The sequence below is a fragment of the Rana temporaria genome, chromosome 2 (genome assembly GCF_905171775.1).
Source record: "Rana temporaria chromosome 2, aRanTem1.1, whole genome shotgun sequence".
NCBI lineage: Eukaryota > Metazoa > Chordata > Amphibia > Anura > Ranidae > Rana > Rana temporaria.
The window spans coordinates 128,983,552-129,003,045 of NC_053490.1; positions in this window are offsets into that span (position 1 = coordinate 128,983,552).

The following is a 19,494-nucleotide window of genomic DNA, read 5'->3' on the forward strand; positions in this document are numbered from 1 at the left end:
CAATAGACAGGTTTTCAAATGAAAGCAAAAAGCCATTTATTTTGGCAAATGTCATCACAAAAAATAAAGAGAACGGCAGCACTAGAACAGATAGCAAACTATATGCAAACTCGCATTTCCAACATGGTGAAGGATAAACTACCAAACCTCAGGAGGCAAACAAAAAAATCTGAAGCAGCAGCACAGAACCAAAGGAACCCAAACTGTGGTAGTCCAAACAATATGTCCTTTGTGTGCAAGGAAATGGAAGGCAGGGAATCACTGTTTCCTCCTCTTTCCAGCCTTCCCTCCAGGCTGCCTTCCAGCGGATCTTACACGGGCTCTTGCAGGTGGGGTCGATGTGGCAGCAGGAGGATGGTGTTCAGAAAGCCGGGCCGGGTCACATAGCCCAGTGTCTGGGGTCAGCCGGCCCTTCTGCATCCACCAAAGGACCTGGTTCATCAGGGCCTTTGCCAGTCTTCTCTGCTCCTCCCCCCCTTCATTTAAATCGTGTGCCAAGGAGGCACTGAAGGCCTCTGTGGGGTTGAGGGGGGCCCTCATGATGGCGCTTGCCTCCTGGATCATGCGGAGGCTTGCCTCCTCCACAGGCCTCAACTGCCTCCTTCGGCCTGATGGCCTCACCTGGGGGGGAGAAGACTGGCTGGTGGTGGTTGTCCTGGGCGGGGGGACCTGCTGCAGGTCACTGGGCCCGGCCTCCTCCTGGCTGCCACTGACCCCGGCCTCCTCCTGGCTGACAGAGACGTGAGGATCTGCCACCTCCTGGCTGATCTCTTCTTCCTGTGTCAAAAAAAGGGACATGTTTTACTATTTTGCCAAATCAAAACACACACATTTTCATGTTTTTCTTTTATTATTTTTGGTTCATTATAACTTGAATAGACTCTCCTTCTGACCCCTGCAGTTGTCATCCCTGACACCTATTTGTCTGGCAACCTTTTTTTTTGGTTTTCCCAGCTTGGCTTTTCTTTTACAATATCAACTCATTAATCCACCAATAATTATTTACGCCAGAAATATAGAGGAAACTACTATACCTCCTCATCGAAGGGTGGCAGATCTGCATCTCTGTCAGCCAGGCCCTCTTCTTCCGACTCTGCAGGGCTGTGGTCATCTTGGGAAGGTCCGCTGGAATGTAGCGTGGAGGGAAGGTTGGAAGCAAGACTAGACATCGATTTTCTGCCCTCCATTTCCTTACGCAAAAAAGCCATCTGTTCGTAATACCACAGTTTGGGTTCCTTTGCTTGTGTTGCTGCTGCTCCAGACTTTTTAGATTTATTAGCTTTGTATGCTCTTCTATATGTGCTTCTCAGGTTGGCAAGTTTATCCTTCACCATGTTGGCAGTGCATCCTGGCACCCATGTTTGCATATAGTTTGCTAGCTCCTCTAGTGCTGCCGCTCGTAAATCTTTATTGCAATAGTATGTTTTTTGAATCCCACAGGATGGGCGTGTCCTCAAATTTTTCCAGTAAGGCCTCTATTGCTTCCTTAGTTTGGAGGAGGTCCATTTCCCGGCCTTATTTTCTTATGTGATTTTGGAGTCTAGATTAGCAAAACATAAACCAAATAAAACTAGATATTAAAAAGGCTCAGCGTTGACCTTGATATAATATGTGTCTCTAAATTTATGACCTATATATAATTACAAACACAGTCTCTCTTGTTGTAAAAATGATGGCCAGCTCTGCCGCATTGGTTGTACCAAACATTGATTTGCTACATGCAGACCCTTTGGTAACATTGCAGTAACTAATTTTAATATAGAAACATAAACAATGCTTACAAATGAGAGCATTCATCTAGGCACTCTTTCATGTGTAGATCTCCTGCCCCTGAGCATGGATGACATAAAAGACACTTCCTAATGACCTCTGTACAACCAACACTGAACAATACTTTGCCTGATCTGAATACACCATTCAAAAAGATTTAAATGAGGTACAGCATTGTTCACATCTCTATTTTGTGAGGTGTCCAAAAGCATTTGGATACCAAAATAACATTGTGGTACTCAAGAGACAGAATAGCTTAAAAAGGGTGCAACCAACAGACCAAACCCCCATCCCATGGCTCTCCATTTTCTAGGCCTCTGCTGATCCCATTTTGAATTTCCTTACCTTCTTGTCTCTCGCTCCTCGTTTCTCACGCTCGCCTAATTACCGCGTAACCTGCGTAATCACGGCGTGCGCCTTTTATACACTCCGCGTATGTATGAAACGCCGCCCTCGTCAGCTTTGCCATGCCCCTAATCAATGTGTTTCGGAAATATGGCGTTAACTGTGTATGTTCTGGAATCGCTCGAATATTCTCCGCGTAACCTACGTAAACACGTTGTTTGCATTCTCTACACTCCGCGTATGTATGAAACGCCGCCCTCGTCTCCGCCCATGCGGAACATTTCCTCTTTTCCCCGCCCATAATCTCTGTGGAAGGAAAGATGGCGATGTCACACGAGCGGGCACGATGCTCACAGGCCGCAAGTGAAGGGACAGAGGCAGGGGACGTCCCGATCCAGGCAAAGAAGATACAAAGCCCACTAATATGCGGTTCGAGGAAATGGTGGAGTTAGTTTCCATCATGCGGAGGAAGAACTATGATGGTGAATTAGGGCCATACAAGACCCCTAACCGCCGAAAGGCACACATTATGGACAAGGGTGGCGAGGAGAATGCAGAGGATGTTTGGGATCACCAGGTCCAAAGAACAGCTGAGGAAACGCTGGGTCCGACATAAAATTGAGGGAGCCACATCAGATGAAGAAGATCCTTAAAATTCTGCGTAAAAGTAAGTTAATTTTTTGGGGTTGGGGGGGGGGATTGTCTGCAAGAATGTGTTGACATGTATATTTCGACATCTGCCTCCTTGGCCTGCTTGTACTTTGAAGACATGTTGAAATTTTTATTTTTTTACGTAAATACCTACCTATTTAAAAATAGTGTTCTTAGTAAACGCGTAACATCACATCGTTTAGCAGAAATGCAAGGTTATTCCAGGAACAACACACCTGGACATGGCTCACTGGCCAAAAACTTGGTTTGCAAACATTGTGTAAAAGCTAGTTTAGAAAAATCAAATTAAGAGAATGTGAAAGGCAAACAGGTTTCATTAAAAAAAAAATGTCACCTGTGTCTCCCCAAAAAATGTCCAGTTTTTGGTAGGGTCTACCAGAAATAAAGTTTAGGGGGGACATCCATGTGTCACTTTGCTAAAAAAGGGGCAGGATCAGAGCTTGGCATAGAAGTCTGTCAAAAATGTAGGTTTGGTGAAAGAAAAAACTAAATAAATGAAAGCCTCTTCTAAGCAATGTATGCGATTTCTGCTCTCCAATATCTGTGTGCGATGAGTAATACCTTTTTGTTTTGTGTTATTTAGGGAAACGAAGACCCAGCATTTGGAGGAGGCAGAGAGGGCCAGACAAGGCCAAAATCTTCCATCTCGCCATGTGGAGGAGGAGGAGGATGTGGAAGGAAAGAGGATGTGGAAGGAGAAGAGGATGTGGAAATAGAGGGAGGATGTGGAAGGAGAGGAGGATGTGGAAGAGAGGAGGAGTGGAAGGAGAAGAGGATGTGGAAGGGAGAAGAGGATGTGGAAGAGAGAGGAAGGAAGAAAGGAGGAAGGAAGAGAGGAGGAAGAAGTAATTTTGGATTTAGAATTTATAGCAGATGAAGGGCAAGTTGCGGAAGAAGAATTTGGCGAATTGAAAGAAGGTGGATTGATGGATGAAGGAGGAGTTGATGATGATGGGGAAGTGGTTGAAGAAGGAGGAGTCGTGGAAGATGATGGGGAAGTGGTGGAAGAAGGAGGAGTGATCAAAGATGGCGAAGTTGTGGAGGTGGAAAGGAGCAGACCATCAGGTCAGTGTCACCCCAGCTTGATTTGGCAAAACATATGTAGATAGGCCTCATCAAATATTTTTGTTTTGATTGCCCATTTTAATTATTTTTTAGGGGATGAAGATGGTGTTGCAAATTTTTCGCGTGCAAGTGCTGCTATAATTATTCAGCAGGTAATGGAGTGCAGCACTGAAATGCACAATATGCGTGAAAGGATGGTTGTCATGGAACAGAATGTAACAAATGTCCTTTTGGAGTGCAGCACGGAAATGGACAATATGCGGCAAAGAATGATGGTCATCGAAGCAAATTTTAAAAATATTATTGACGTGATGGGCCGTGTCAAAGACTGAAACACCCCCCGCCCATCCCCCGCCCCACAACCATTTTTAAGTTTTGAATAATGAATACGCCAAAATTTGAAGATGCGCACACACAGTGTGCCAACATGTGCTATCTGCCATCACAGGATATCGATTGTCTGTGCTTTGTGGGTACAACCCCCTCCTCGCTCCTCAAGTATTGAGAGGAAGGGTTTTGCTCCCCCAAAACACAGACATTGATCACCCATGATGTCAGATAGCACATGTGGCCATTTGTCTCTTTAACAATGACATTTGGCGAATTCACACTGAATGTGTGCATCTTTAAAATTTTGGCGTGTTCCGTGTGAAAGCACACCATGACTGACTGCTGTTGTGAATTGTTACATTTTTTGAATGTTTAAGTTCTATTGGTTTGCCATTTTGACCTTTTGACCTAAGAAAAAGGTGAAAAAGCAACAACCCAAAACAAAAAATAAAAATTTGGGATATATCTATATATTCTAATTATATAACTCAAAAAAAAAGACTAAAAATTATGAAGTTTATATTTAGATGAAAAAAAAGGAAAAAGAAAGCTGTATTAAAAAAAAAAAGAAAATAACCAAAAAAAAAACTTTAAAGGAAATAATGAAAAATATTAGAAATTTCAAAATATTAGAAATTTCAAAATATTATAGTTTTTACGTCAAAAAACTTGAAAATATGAAAATGTTTTTGAAAACCAAAAAAAAAAGAAAATAGTTTTATATTTTGCGAAAAAGCAGCCAAATCAATATTGATGACCTAGATCTTTTTTTTCAATTTTTTTTGTGGGAAACAATTATATTGTGTGTGTGTGTGTAATATATATTATGATTATATTGTAACAAAACTTTTGGTCATAAATAAAATGGTCACAAATAATTAAATAACATAAATAAAAAAAAATGACTTCAATATTTAAACACATGTTTGGCGAAAAATAAGACTACTTTGGACTTGGTGTGGTCATGAACAAGCTGAAAATAAAAAGCTTGACACTAAAAATTGAAAATATGAGTGGCTTCTTATTCTAGACGCTACATACCCAGTTTGTAGTTGAGTGAATAATGGTGCAAATTGGTTATTTACTAAAAGTGGAGAACTAAATTTCGCACTATAAGTGCAGTAGTTAGTTTGAGACCCAAGAAGACAGATAAAAAGAGAAAAAGCATTAATGACAAACAACTGTATAAAGTCCAATGGTCTAATTATTTATTAGTTCTGTGAATATTTCTTTCTTTTGGGGGCCGAATTAGAAAGAAATATGATCTGGCATAGCAATGGCCCCCCGACCCATGAAGTACTCAACATATTTGTCGCGTACCTCACGAGCTGATTGGGTGGCCAAGCCAGCGCGACCAGTGTCCAGCCCGGGAAGGGGATCTGAGGGTAGTCTTGCCTCAGAACCGATGTCGGGTAGGTACGTCTGGGAGTGCCTGCGTAAAAAGTTGTGCAAAATGCAGCAGGCAAATACAACGGTGTTCAATTTATATTCCGCCAAGTGTATCGCTGTCCTGAACAGGCGGAACCGGTTGGAGAGGATCCCAAAGGCATTCTCGACTGCCCTCCGAGCCCTGGCCAACCGATAATTGAACACCCTCCTCTCTGAGGTGAGGGTCCTCTGGGGAAAAGGCCGCATGAGGTGAGGACCAAGCCCGAAAGCCTCGTCCGCTAGGAACACAAACGGAAGTCCTTCCACATTATCTTCATCTGGTGGCAATGCCAGACCACCAGCTTGGAGACGATCATAGAAATCAGTCCGTGCGAACACTCCCCCATCAGACAGCTGGCCGTTCTTCCCCACGTCCACATATAGAAACTCATACTGTGCCGACACCACTGCCATCAACACAATACTATGATAACCCTTGTAGTTATAATAGTAGGACCCCGAGTGGGGTGGGGGGCACTATGCGGACGTGTTTCCCATCTATTGCTCCACCGCAGTTCGGGAAATCCCACCGCTGGGCAAATTGGGAAGCCACAGACTGCCATTCCTGTGGTGTGGAGGGTAGCTGTGGGGACAAACAAATAAAGAGATTTAGTACTTTGGCACATAAACATTGAAAACATAATCCTACAAGCATCCTTGTGCTACTTCACAGTATTAAAATTGCATTTCGAAAATGTGCAGGGATAATTTGGGTAATGAAATATATAGGGCCACTTAATTAAGAGACTCCACAGCCCTCTGATGGGGACTAAAAAAGTTTTAAGGGGGGGGGGGGGGGTTGAAACAGAAAAACAAAAAAGTCATGTTTTACAAATTGGCAAGGTGGGTTTGTCCCTAGGATAGCATGCTGGACAGGTTAATATTGGGTAAGGGACAAATATGCAGGTAGGCCAAGAATAAAACATGGACAGCTTATATCAACATGCATAGGGAGAAAGGGGAACGTTAGTTAAAAAACACACAGCATATCTAGGAAATAAAATCAATAGTTAGTTGCCCACATTATTAAAGACAGATTGTGAGGTTAAAATGAGGAAACTTACCTTAATATACTCCTCCTGCAGAACTTTGATGATGGCAGCACACGTGTCCGGTATGATGACCCCAAGCGCCTGCGTAGAGATGCCTGTCGAGAACTTGAGGTCCTGCAGGCTCCTCCCAGTCGCCAGGTACCGCAACGTGGCAATAAGCCTCTGCTCGGCCGTGATGGCTTGGCGCATCACAGTGTCCTGCCTCGTGATATAGGGGGACAGAAGATCCAGCAGACGGTTGAATACGGGGTCCATCATGCGGAGAAAGTTCCTATAGTCATTAGGATTATTCTCCTGGAGTTCCCTAAGCAGAGGCATATGTGAGAACTGGTCACGCTGGCGCAACCAATTCTTGGTCCAGAAACGCCTCCGCCCCCTGTTTCTGGCCAAAATACTGGAATGATGAACATATCCAGCAGCCATCCCATAAACAGCACCAACTCACGAAAATTGACGCTGCTGCTCCGTCATGGCTTCAAACCGGCCGGCTGGTCAGTCAAGAACACACTCCAACAGAAAGCACTCGCAAATCCAGCAATACCTGCGAGGAACGCGTGACAAACAGATACGAGCGTACAGGACGCAACTGCAAAAGCAGAAACAACCTGCAAGCCTATAGCCGAATGACAACTACGATCCCGCAAGCACACGCACTGAACCCGTGAATACAAGCTGTAAAAGTGTGGAGACCGAAAAGCGCGAATCAGCTCTAACCAAACCTTCACTAACACGAGCAAACCCGTAACTAGCAAAAGAGGAACAGAGGGCGGCGCCATTGACTTTGGTCTTCCCCTTTATAGTGACGTCGTACGTGGTTTACGTGCACGCGTTCCGGTACAACGGGAATTTGGTCCGCTGGTGTGTACAAGCCAGCGGACCAAAAGAAAAATCAGCCTTGTTCGCCGGAAACTGTCCGTCAGACAGTTTACAGCGGACAGATCCGGTCGTGAGTACAAGGCCTAAGAAGTATGGGGAGGGAGTTTTGGGGGTAGACCTAGGTAGGGATCAGGTTTGCAGGTGAACTCTGATCTACCCTAGTCATGGAAGACATTGGTGATAACTGTAGTAGTAGCAGCAGCTTCAGTGATTTCCAGCTTCCACAGAGGCAGGGCATTTGTATACTTCCATCAGTAAAGCTGAACCAAAGTAACTCTGCAATAAAGTCTATACCTGGAGTTCAGCTTTACTTTCCCATTTTACATTAACATGGAATACTTTATTTTTGAGAATATGATAGCAGCCATATGTAGATGGATTCCTAATGCCTCATAACAGACATGACTTGCAGTAGATTTTATATCCCACACAGGTCTAGGCCACATATTACCCCCTTATTGGGCATTTTCAGGGTGCCTGAAGCGAACACATGTAAAGCACAGTGAGGGTCATTTTGTAATTATGAATGGAGCAGTATAATTATAATAAATCTGGGTCAAGTTTGTCCCTTTGCACCTCTTTAGCATTACTTGGATCTCGGAAAAATTAGATTAATGTCTCCCAGTCGGAATAACTCTTAAGCCTCGTACACACGATCAGTTTTCCCCACGGGAAAACTGTGAGGAGAGCTTTTGGCCAGGAATCCCAGCCGTGTGTATGCCTCTCGCAGTTTTTCTGACGGGAAAACTGCCCAAAAACCGCCGGACAAAAAAAGAGAACCAGGGAAATCCGGCGGCCTTTGTCTGGTTTTTGGCAGTTTTCCTATGGGAAAAACCTGCGATGGAGCATAAACATGGCTGTGAAAACTCCATCGTAGTTTTCCTGTCGGGTATAGGGGAAAGTCTGAACCAAGCATGTTCTCGGCTTTCCCCTCTGGATTTCCGATGGGAACTTTTCCTGTCGGAAATCCCGTACGTGTGTACGAGGCATGAGGCGTGTATTTAAAAAAAAAAAAAAAAAAGGCAGAGCTATTCGTCCGGGGAAACTGCATTAGTTCTGTGGGAAAGCGGGCAAAATCCTTATTTAATATGGTTGTCCGCTCCATCTAGTGACAATAATGCAGTCTTTTCCTGACTCAAACATTTGATAAAATAACCTAATAATAATCAATTTTGCTATTGTTTGCACAGAACAAATGTGCATGCAGTGTTTCACAGGACAAATAGCACTGCAGATTATTATTTTTTATTAATTACTAAACCCCTGGTGTGTTTTTGTCGAGCTAGAGCCAAGTAAAGACCAGGGGCGGACTGACCATTGAGGCACCCGGGCACTGCCCGAGGGCCCCATGCCACTAGGGGGCCTCATTAGGGTTGCCAGGCTCAGTAAAACCAGGGACAGTATGTAAAAACCTGTGTGTTTTTTGTTTTTTTACATCTGTCCCTGATATGTCCGAAACCGACATGCTTTTGATGTGAAAATCCCGAGATTTTAGCTGCCCCGCCTCTGTACTGCCTCCTGGCATGGTGGCCATTTGTAAGCCCGGGGGCCCCATAATCTTCTATTGCCCGGGGGCCCCTATGAGTTGTCAGTCCGCCCCTGGTAAAGACTATATACAAAATAAATCTGCATCTGCCAAGAATTAACTAGTTCTTGCAAAATGTGCTGTATATGCATAAACCCCTGTTGTAGGAATATGTAGAATGAAGGGAAAAGGGATATGGCAACTAGTGTTGAGCGGAATACGCCATATTCGATTTCGCGATATATCACGAATATATAGACGAATATTCGTGAAATATTCGCTAAAATCGAATATTCGTGATATTTTATCAAAAAAAATTTTTTGCGAAATTTCGCTAATGCGAAATTGATTGCGAAATTCTGAAACATTCAATTTCACCTGCCCTTTGGAAAAAGTGTGGTTTTACGTAATGGACCCTGCAACTAACAACAAGGTATTAATAAAATAAATACATTATTATATAGATTTGAGGGTTTACTTTGACCAATTTGTATATTGATTAGTTTAATAAATATTGAATAACCATAGATTTGGAAAATACAGATCTCTCCTCTAGACTGACCTGTATTGAGTTAGGTAAAGATCAACCGCACACTGGGGCCCCTGATTCTGTTGAGTTAAAAAAAAGCCAAGTAAACCGTTTACGTTGACATCTCTTAAATGTTTTTATGTTAAACAGTTATTATTCTCATTAAAGAGGTGAAATGCAAATGATGACACGGGACAAAAGATGCAAAATTTGAATATGTGATACACTGGAAAAACACACAGAAACACTCCACTCTCTCTAGCCACCTTGTGAATCTGCACTGAAATACTGCTGGGAGTGATCTTATATACTGGTCGTGCAGGCAGGTTCCTATTGGTTGCTATGGAGGTTGCTAACCTCTGACAACTGTGGTAGGAGAACTCTGATTGGCTCTGATGCAAAAGAAGGGCGGAGAAAGTATTCGCAAAATAATCGTAATACGAATATTCGCGATAGCGAATATTCGTCAACATAAAAGGATCGCCTCAGCTTAGCTACTCGGCCCAGGGTCTCTAATCATACCAGCAATGCTTTTAGACGTCGACGGAGATCACTAGGAATGTGATTCTGTTTTAAAAATAAATTTGGAAAAATGTGAATATTCGTAATAGCGAATTTTTGGCCGCATATTCGAGTTATTCGCGAATAATCGAATATGCAATATTCGTAACGAATATTTGCAATACGAATATTCGTGAGCAACACTAATGGCAACCTCTGCCCCATTTTCCTCATGGGGAAAATGGCGGAGGAGAAGACATAATTTCTGGAGTCCTAGTTCCCTTAAGGCAGGGTCTCCTAAACTTTTTTACTTCGAGGGCCACATTCTATATTTCACACATATTATCGCGGGCCGGAAACATTATTTAAAAATAATCCACAGTAAAGAAGAATAGAATAGAATTTGACTTACTGCTGACAGTCAGGACTGGATGGTGCTCCTATATTCTTTGCTGGCACCTAAACGCTGGAGCATCATGCAGCGGGGCTAAAACTTCCAGCGTGCATGAGGCTTTACATCCTGGCACCCATCTCATCTGTGTCCCCATCCATCCGTGTCCCCATCCATCCGTGTCCCCATCCATCTGTGTCCCCATCCATCTGTGTGCCCATCCATCTGTGTGCCCATCCATCTGTGTCCCCATCCATCTGTGTCCCCATCCATCTGTGTCACCATCATCTGTCCCCATCATCTCTCCATTCATCTGTGTCCCCATCAGTCTCCCCATTCATCTGTGTCCCCATCAGTCTCCCCATCCATCTGTGTCCCCATCCATCTGTGTCCCCATCCATCTGTGTCCCCCATCCATCTGTGTCCCATCCATCTGTGTCACCATCATCTGTGTCCCCATCAGTCTTCCCATACATCTGTGTCCCCATCATCTGTGTCCCCATTCATCTGTGTCCCCATCATCTGTGTCCCCCATCAGTCTCCCCATTCATCTGTGTCCCCATCAGTCTCCCCATTCATCTGTGTCCCCATCAGTCTCCCCCATTCATCTGTGTCCCCCATCCATCTGTGTCCCCATCCATCTGTGTCCCCATCAGTCTTCCCATTCATCTGTGTGCCCATCAGTCTGTCCATACATCTGTGTCCCCAATCATCTGTGTCCCCAATCATCTGTGTCCCCAATCATCTGTGTCCCCAATCATCTGTGTCCCCATCTGTGTCCCCATTCATCTGTGTCCCCATCATCTGTGTCCCCCATCAGTCTCCCCATTCATCTGTGTCCCCATTCATCTGTGTCCCCATCAGTCTCCCCATTCATCTGTGCCCCCATTCATCTGTGTCCCCATCAGTCTCCCCATTCATCTGTGCCCCCATCCATCTGTGTCCACATCCATCTGTGTCCCCATCCATCTGTGTCCCCATCCATCTGTGTCCCCATCCATCTGTGTCCACATCCATCTGTGTCCCCATTCATCTGTGTCCCCATTCATCTGTGTCCCCATTCATCTGTGTCCCCATCCATCTGTGTCCCCATCCATCTGTGTCCCCATCCATCTGTGTCCCCATCCATCTGTGTCCACATCCATCTGTGTCCACATCCATCTGTGTCCCCATCAGTCTCCCCATTCATCTGTGTCCCCATTCATCTGTGCCCCCATCCATCAGTCTCCCCATCCATCTGTGTCCCCATTCATCTGTGTCCCCATTCATCTGTGTCCCCATTCATCTGTGTCCACATCCATCTGTGTCCACATCCATCTGTGTCCCCATCCATCTGTGTCCCCATTCATCTGTGTCCCCATTCATCTGTGTCCACATCCATCTGTGTCCCCATTCATCTGTGTCCCCATTCATCTGTGTCCACATCCATCTGTGTCCCCATCCATCTGTGTCCCCATCCATCTGTGTCCCCATCCATCTGTGTTCCCATCCATCTGTGTCCCCATCCATCTGTGTCCCCATTCATCTGTGTCCCCATCAAGTTCCCCATCCACATGTGTCCCCATTCATCTGTGTCCCCATCAGTCCTTCCATTCATCTGTGTCCCCATTCATCTGTGTCCCCAATCATCTGTGTCCCCAATCATCTGTGTCCCCATCACTCATCAGGCTATCCCCACAAATTGGTGTCCCATTAGAGCCCCCCCCCCATCATTCATCCGAGTCTCTGCACGGTGTCCCATCACAGCCCACCCCCCGCCTGCATATTTGTGTCACCATTAGAGCCATCAGCCCCCCTCCTCACATGTTTGTGTCCCATAAGAGCCACCAGCACCCCCACATTTGTGTCCCCATCAAACCCCACAGATATTTGTGTCCCCATCAGAGTCATCCCCCCCCCCCCACATTTATGTCCCCATCAGAATCATCAGGCCCCCCCCCCCCCACATGTGTGTCCCCATCAGACCCCACAGATATTTGTGTCCCATCAGAGTCATCACCCCCCCCACATTTATGTCCCATCAGTCATCAGCCCCCCCCCCTACATGTATGTCCCCATCAGAGTCATCACCTCCCCCCCACATTTATGTCCCCATCAGAGTCATCACCCCCCCACATGTATGTCCCCATCAGAGTCATCACCCCCCCCCCACATTTATGTCCCCATCAGTCATCAGCCCCCCCCCCCCCACATGTATGTCCCCATCAGAGTCATCAGCCCCCCCCCCACATTTGTGTCCCCATCAGAGTCATCAGCCCCCCCCCACATTTATGTCCCCATCAGAATCATCAGGCCCCCCCCCCCCCCCACATGTGTGTCCCCATCAGACCCCACAGATATTTGTGTCCCCATCAGAGTCATCACCCCCCCCCCCCCCACATTATGTCCCCATCAGTCATCAGCCCCCCCCCCCCCCACATGTATGTCCCCATCAGAGTCATCAGCCCCCCCCCCCACATTTGTGTCCCCATCAGAGTTATCAGCCCCCCCCCCCATTTATGTCCCCATCAGAATCATCAGGCCCCCCCCCCCCCCACATGTGTGTCCCCATCAGACCCCACAGATATTTGTGTCCCCATCAGAGTCATCACCCCCCCCCCCCCACATTATGTCCCCATCAGTCATCAGCCCCCCCCCTACATGTATGTCCCCATCAGAGTCATCACCTCCCCCCCACATGTATGTCCCCATCAGAGTCATCAGCCCCCCCCCACATGTATGTCCCCATCAGAGTCATCACCCCCCCCCCCCACATTTATGTCCCCATCAGTCATCAGCCCCCCCCCACATGTATGTCCCCATCAGAGTCATCAGCCCCCCCCCCCCCACATTTGTGTCCCCATCAGAGTCATCAGCCCCCCGAAATGTGTGTCCCCATCAGTCTACAACCCCCCTCCACGTGTGTCCCAAGCAGAGTCATCAGCCCCCAGATGTTTGTGCCCCATCAGCGCCATTCAACCCACCCCCACACAAGTGTATCAGCCCCCCCTCCTTGCATGTGTCCAGCGCGTCTCCACTCTCCATCACTGGCTGTGCAGACCTGCTGCATCTCCTGACTCCCGCCCCGCTGGTATTACACACTCGTTACTGGTTAACAGCGAGGCGGGAGGCGGGAGCAGGGAGGCGGCAACGGGTCTGCCCTAAACACCTCATTGGCTGCTGGGATGCCGTGGTCCCAGCAGCCAACACACACAGTGAGACGCCGGGAGGGATTGCGGGACCTGCGCTGCATATTGCCGGGGGCGAATATGCAGCGCAGGTTCCACAACTAACAGGTGGACTAAGGATTCACGCTGCGGGCCGGAAGAAATGGCCTGGCGGGCCGGATGTGGCCCGCGGGCCGTAGTTTGGAGACCCCTGCCTTAAGGGGTTAATTGGCGGGCTCACAGGTCTGAGGGGACAAGGTAGAGTGACCTCTCAGTGACCTGTAAAGCCCGCCTGAAGTTTGACAGGTTAGATCCAGTTTTCTAGGTCATCTGGCTAGCAACAGAGAAAAGACCGCGCAAAGTGTTCAAATCTAGTTTGAACCAGCTGATTTTTAGGGCTATTTAAAGAGGGTTCCGTCATCCCGGAGCTCAGTCGCCTCAGAGACAGAAGAATTGTGGTGTTCTCCGGGTTTACTCGTTGAGCAAACCGTGTCTCTGAGGCCAGAAGATGAGCTTGGTGCGACAGCTGTTGGAGCGGGCGGGAGAAGATGGCGGGGATTCGTGGATCCGGCACTGCCTCAGCTTACCGCGTCCTGCGAGTCAAGAGGCTCCGGTGGGAGCCGCGACGGTCGGTGAAGCTCCGGTGTTGATGTCCGCGGTGGAAGATCATCCTGCTGCCGACGTCCGGGAGTCCGATTCGCAGGAAGAGCAAGCTGGTCCAGGAAGGTCTGCAGGAGTTTCGGGTCGACGACGCAGAGGAAGCTCCCCCCCGGTCCGCGTCACGGAGACGCCAAAGAGGAGGCGCACTCCGCGCCAAGGGTACTCCCCCTCTCCTCCCTGCGCTCCACGACCATCCAGAGCAGGTCCTTCTCAGGACCGTGTTACACGATCCAGGAGCGGATCCAGAGGCGGTGCACGGGGTGGTGCCAAAGGAGGTACCAGTAGTGCATCCGCAGGCCGCAGTAATTTTTCTCCCAACAGGTGCTGTGGAGTTCCCGGGAGCCGCGCTGCAGGGGCAGCTAGAGGTGGTTCCCCCGGAGCGTCTCATCAGAGAGGAAGTGCGGTAAACAGGGCTTCTCTCCAACAGGCACAGCCAGCTTCCCCGCAGCAGAGTTCTACAACCACCAGACCCAGCGTTCCATCAGCGTCGGTGCATCTGCTAGACACTAGAGATGGCCAGACCTCTACGGCTCCAATCACTTCCCAGCAGCAAGGTATGACTGATCCTGCTTATGGTGCTTTGCTGTGTAACATTGCTGAGCTGCTGTCTCAATTGGTTAAGGATTTGAATGCTAAGTCACAGACCAATGTTTCTGTTCCTTGTACTGATTCTGCTGCTGATGTGTGGTCGCCATCTAGTGGTATTTTAGCTAATGGCGATCACAGTACACAAAATGTCTCTAATACACAAAATGTTCCACAGAATATTGTTCATCCAGGTTATTCAGCTGCTCTCTCTCAAAATGTACCTGAAACCTGCCTAAAAGTCCCGATGCCTTGTGATGTTAACCCCTAAGGCTTCCATTTATCTGCTACGTCAGGGAAAGGATCTGGAGGGGGGAGTTCATCGATATTTTGCCTTTGCTCCCGTCTGCTAGAGATTTTGCTTCCAGGATAGACAAAAAGGATGAGGAGGACAGGCGCAGGCCGATACAAAAATCATTTAATAATTGTTTGCAGGCATTTGGAATTTTTTCAGGTATTGTTTGTGAAAAGTTTCCGGAGCGTAGCACCGGTTTGTTCCAACACCTTGATATTATTATAGAAGCTTTTAGGAACTTTGGGGGCGTTGCATGGTACAATTATGACGAAGCTTTTCGCCAAAAGTTGTCTGTGCACCCATCTTTAAAATGGGGAGTTAAGGATGTTGGCCTTTGGCTGAACCTTTTTCTTCCCCAAAGGCCAACATTTACCAGACCTACCGTTGGCACACAACCTGTCAATACCTCTGGTTACAAGAAAGGTTTGTGCTTCAGCTTCAATGATAGCCAGTGTAGGTGGCCAAATTCATGCAAGTACCGGCATGAATGTGCATTCTGCGCTGGCTCTCACCCGGTATCCAAGTGTTTTAAGAAGATGTCAGCAGCAAACCAGCCAGGTGCTTCCAAACATGCTGCCATGGCTCAGGCTTTATCCAAACCAGCTGAAGGCACGTCTTCTCATTGAGGGTTTTGATGAAGGCTTTTTATTGCCGATTTTTTTCTGGTTTGGGTTGTACTATTGTCAACAATCTCAAATCGGTTGCTGAGTTTCCCGCTATTGTACTTGAAAAAATTAATTTGGAAGTATTGGAAGGGCGGGTGGAAGGTCCGTTTTCCTCCCCTCCTTTTGAAAATTTCAGGATTTCCCCCTTAGGTATTGTCCCCAAAAAGGAAAAAAATTTGTATAGATTGATTCACCACTTATCCTTCCCCAAAGGCGATTCCCTTAATGACGAAATAGAGGATGGCCTATCCTCGGTTTCATACGCTTCTTTTGATGACGCCCTTGTTAAGTTGAGAATTCTTGGTAAGGGTTCTCTTTTGGCAAAAGCGGACATCAAATCGGCATTTCGCCTTCTCCCTATTAACCCTTTCGTGTTTCAGTTCCCTTGGTTTTTTCTTCAACAACGGTTTTTATTTTGACAAGTGCTTGCCTATGGGCTGTTCTTTGTCATGCTTTTATTTTGAAATGTTTTCGTCCTTTTTAGAGTGGGTAGTCTCGTTTTGAATCTGGTTCAAATTTGTTAATACACTATCTAGATGATTTCCTGTTTTTCGGCCCCCCCGATACCCCCGATTGTGCCCAGCTGTTAGACACGTTTTTTAGAATCTGTTTACACTTCGGTGTTCCTTTGGCCTTTGATAAAACAGTTTTGCCATCAACATGTTTAGAATTCCTAGGTATCATCATTGATACTGAATTGATGGAATTTAGGCTGCCCGATTTAAAGATAGAAAAAATAAAATACTTGATTTTATCTTTGATTCGTAAAAAAAAGGCTCTGTTGAAAGAGGTTCAATCCCTTTTAGCTCTCCTGGCGTTTGCAACGAGGATCATGCCGGTAGGTAGAGTTTTCTCAAGAAAACTCTATTTATCCATCTCTGGTCTGAAATCACCTTTCTCCCATATCCGCATATCTCATGACATAAGGGAGGACCTGTTGGTCTGGATGCAGTTTTTATCCCGTTTCAATGGTAGAGCAGTGTGGCAGGAGGAATTTATTTTAGACAAAGATTTTTGTCTTTGCACTGATGCAGCAGGTTCTGTTGGTTTTGCCGCTATTTGGCAAACCCAATGGTGTGCTGGACACTGGTGTTTCTCCTGGCAGGTAAAGGGTTATTTGAAAAATATCATCCTGTTGGAATTGTTTCCTATCATAGTTGCTATTGAAATTTGGGGTTCTTTCTTTCAGAACAGGAGATTATTGGTTCGTACAGACAACAAAGGTGTGCTGTATGCAATCAATTGCTTGTCCTCCAAGTCTCCGCCAGTCATTGTTCTTTTACGATATTTGGTCTTTAAATGTTTAAGCCTGAATATTTGGATTAAAGCAGTACATGTTGCAGGAAAGGACAATGACTTGGCGGATGGTTTATCTCGTTCGCAGATGGAACGTTTTTTTCCGTTGCTCCCGGAGGCAGATGTGGTGGGACACTTATGTCCACCTTTCCTATGGGATCTGGTGTGAGGCCTATTTCTCAATATATTATTAATTCTGTGGCCCCGGCGACATGGGTGGGATATCAATCCGCCTGGCTTTTGTATTTAAATTTTTTGAACATGAACCAAGAATCAGTTCTTTCATTTTCGGAAGATAAAGCGTTACGTTTTCTACATTTTCTTTTTTCCAAACGTTACTCTTGGTCATACGTGCAGAAGGCGTTGTCGGGTATTTAGTTTTTTCTAAAACTTAACGGTCTCACTTCCTTTATGCATTATTTTTCGGTGAAACAAGCGTTAAAAGGTTATAGAAAAGAAAAAATTTCGGTGGATACTAGGAAGCCTATAACTCTGAAGCTTTTAGGTGACCTGTGTTTGTCCACGGATAAAATTTGTTTTTCGCATTTTGAGGCGGTGCTTTTTCAAACGTTTTTTTCCATAATGTTTTTTGCAGCCTTGCGTCTGTCCGAGCTGATTGCCATAACAACGAATGATGTTGTTTTTACGGATAGGGTTGTTCGAATTTTGATAGGTAAGTCAAAGACTGACCAGTTTGGGAAGGGTTCTTGGTTACAGCTGGAAGCATGAGACGGTTCCGTTTTCTGCCCCGTTCGCTTACTTAACAAGTTCCTTTCTATTAGACCCACGGGGTGTTCACAATTGTTCATACACGAAACTGGTCGGCCTTTGACAAAATTTCAAGTTTCCAGCGTTCTTAAGAAATGTTTGAAATTGCTGAGATTGGATCAAGAGCATATCACGTCACATTCATTTCGAATAGGTGCGGCAACTGAGGCTTCTAGGTTAGGGTTGGAAGTTGACAGGATTAAGAATATTGGTAGGTGGAAATCTAACAGTTATTTGCTCTATGTTCACCCTAATACTTCTCTTTGATCCTTTCAGGGCACTTTCGAATTGTATGGATCATCGGCATTCATTCATTCACTGGGCCCACCTGAGAGCACAAGAAAGAACCTACACAGACAATCTAGGATTAGATGTGAATAAGTTTAAGGTGTACTGGGGAGGTAGACGGGGTATGGTATGGTCTAATCTTAATTTTGAATTTTTTAGGCTCATGCGTCATTTCCCTCCTCCTGATGTGTTCATCGTTCATCTCGGGGGAAATGACGTTGGTCAGCGAAAAACGTTAGACTTAATTTTCAGCATCAGGGATGATCTCCTCAGATTTCAGCTTCTTTTTCCTCAGGTTAGGATAGTTTTTTCTGAAATTGTGCAGAGGCGGGTTTGGCTTTCCCCCCTTTGTAGGCGCCCATTAGAGAAAATTAGAAAAAGGATTAATAGGGCGGTTTCCAGGTTACTATCTGACCTGGGAATGTTTTCATTCCTGCACACAGAATTCGAAGGGGGGTTATGCCGGTCTATTTAGATCTGACGGTGTTCATTTGTCCGACATTGGTCTGGACATTTTTAACGCAGACTTGGGCTCTTGTGTGGATTTGGCCGCGTAGTGGGGTGTTGTGCCAGGTGGTATTTCTCCACCTGCCTTGTGGGTATTTTGGTTGCAGCCTGAGCCGTAGTGGCTAGGCTTGCTAACGTTTATTTATATATATTTATTATTATCTTAAATATTCTTACCCATCAGTTTATTTATTTATCTAACTATTTATTTATTTAAAACCAATAATAAACATCCGCGGCCTTTAATATCCAATGAGTGTCTGCTTAATTTTTCTATTTTAAAGTTTAAGAATTTTATTTCCAGTCTATTTTCCCATGAAGGAAAAAGGGATATGGCAGCCTCTGCCCCATTTTCCTCATGGGAAAATGGCGGGAGGATAAGACATAATTTTCGGGAGTCTAGTTCCCTTAAGGGGTTAATTGGCGGGCTCACAGGTCTGAGGGGACAAGGTAGAGTGAACTCTCAGTGACCTGTAAAGTCCGCCTGAAGTTTGACAGGTTAGATCCAGTTTGCTAGGTCATCTGGCTAGCAACAGAGAAAAGCCAGCGCAAAGTGTTCAAATCTAGTTTGAACCAGCAGATTTTTAGGGCTATTTAAAGAGGGTTCCGTCGTCCCGGAGCTCAGTCGCCTCAGAGACAGAAGAACTGTGGTGTTCTCCCCCCCCCCCCCCCCCCCTTTTTTGTGTTTGCTTATGTCGCGGGTGTTATTATGTGGTCGGGTCACCTTTGTGTTTTTGCAGAGGGGGACGAGTTGTTAATAAAGTTTATAATAAAAAAAAAAAAAAAAACACAGAAAACGG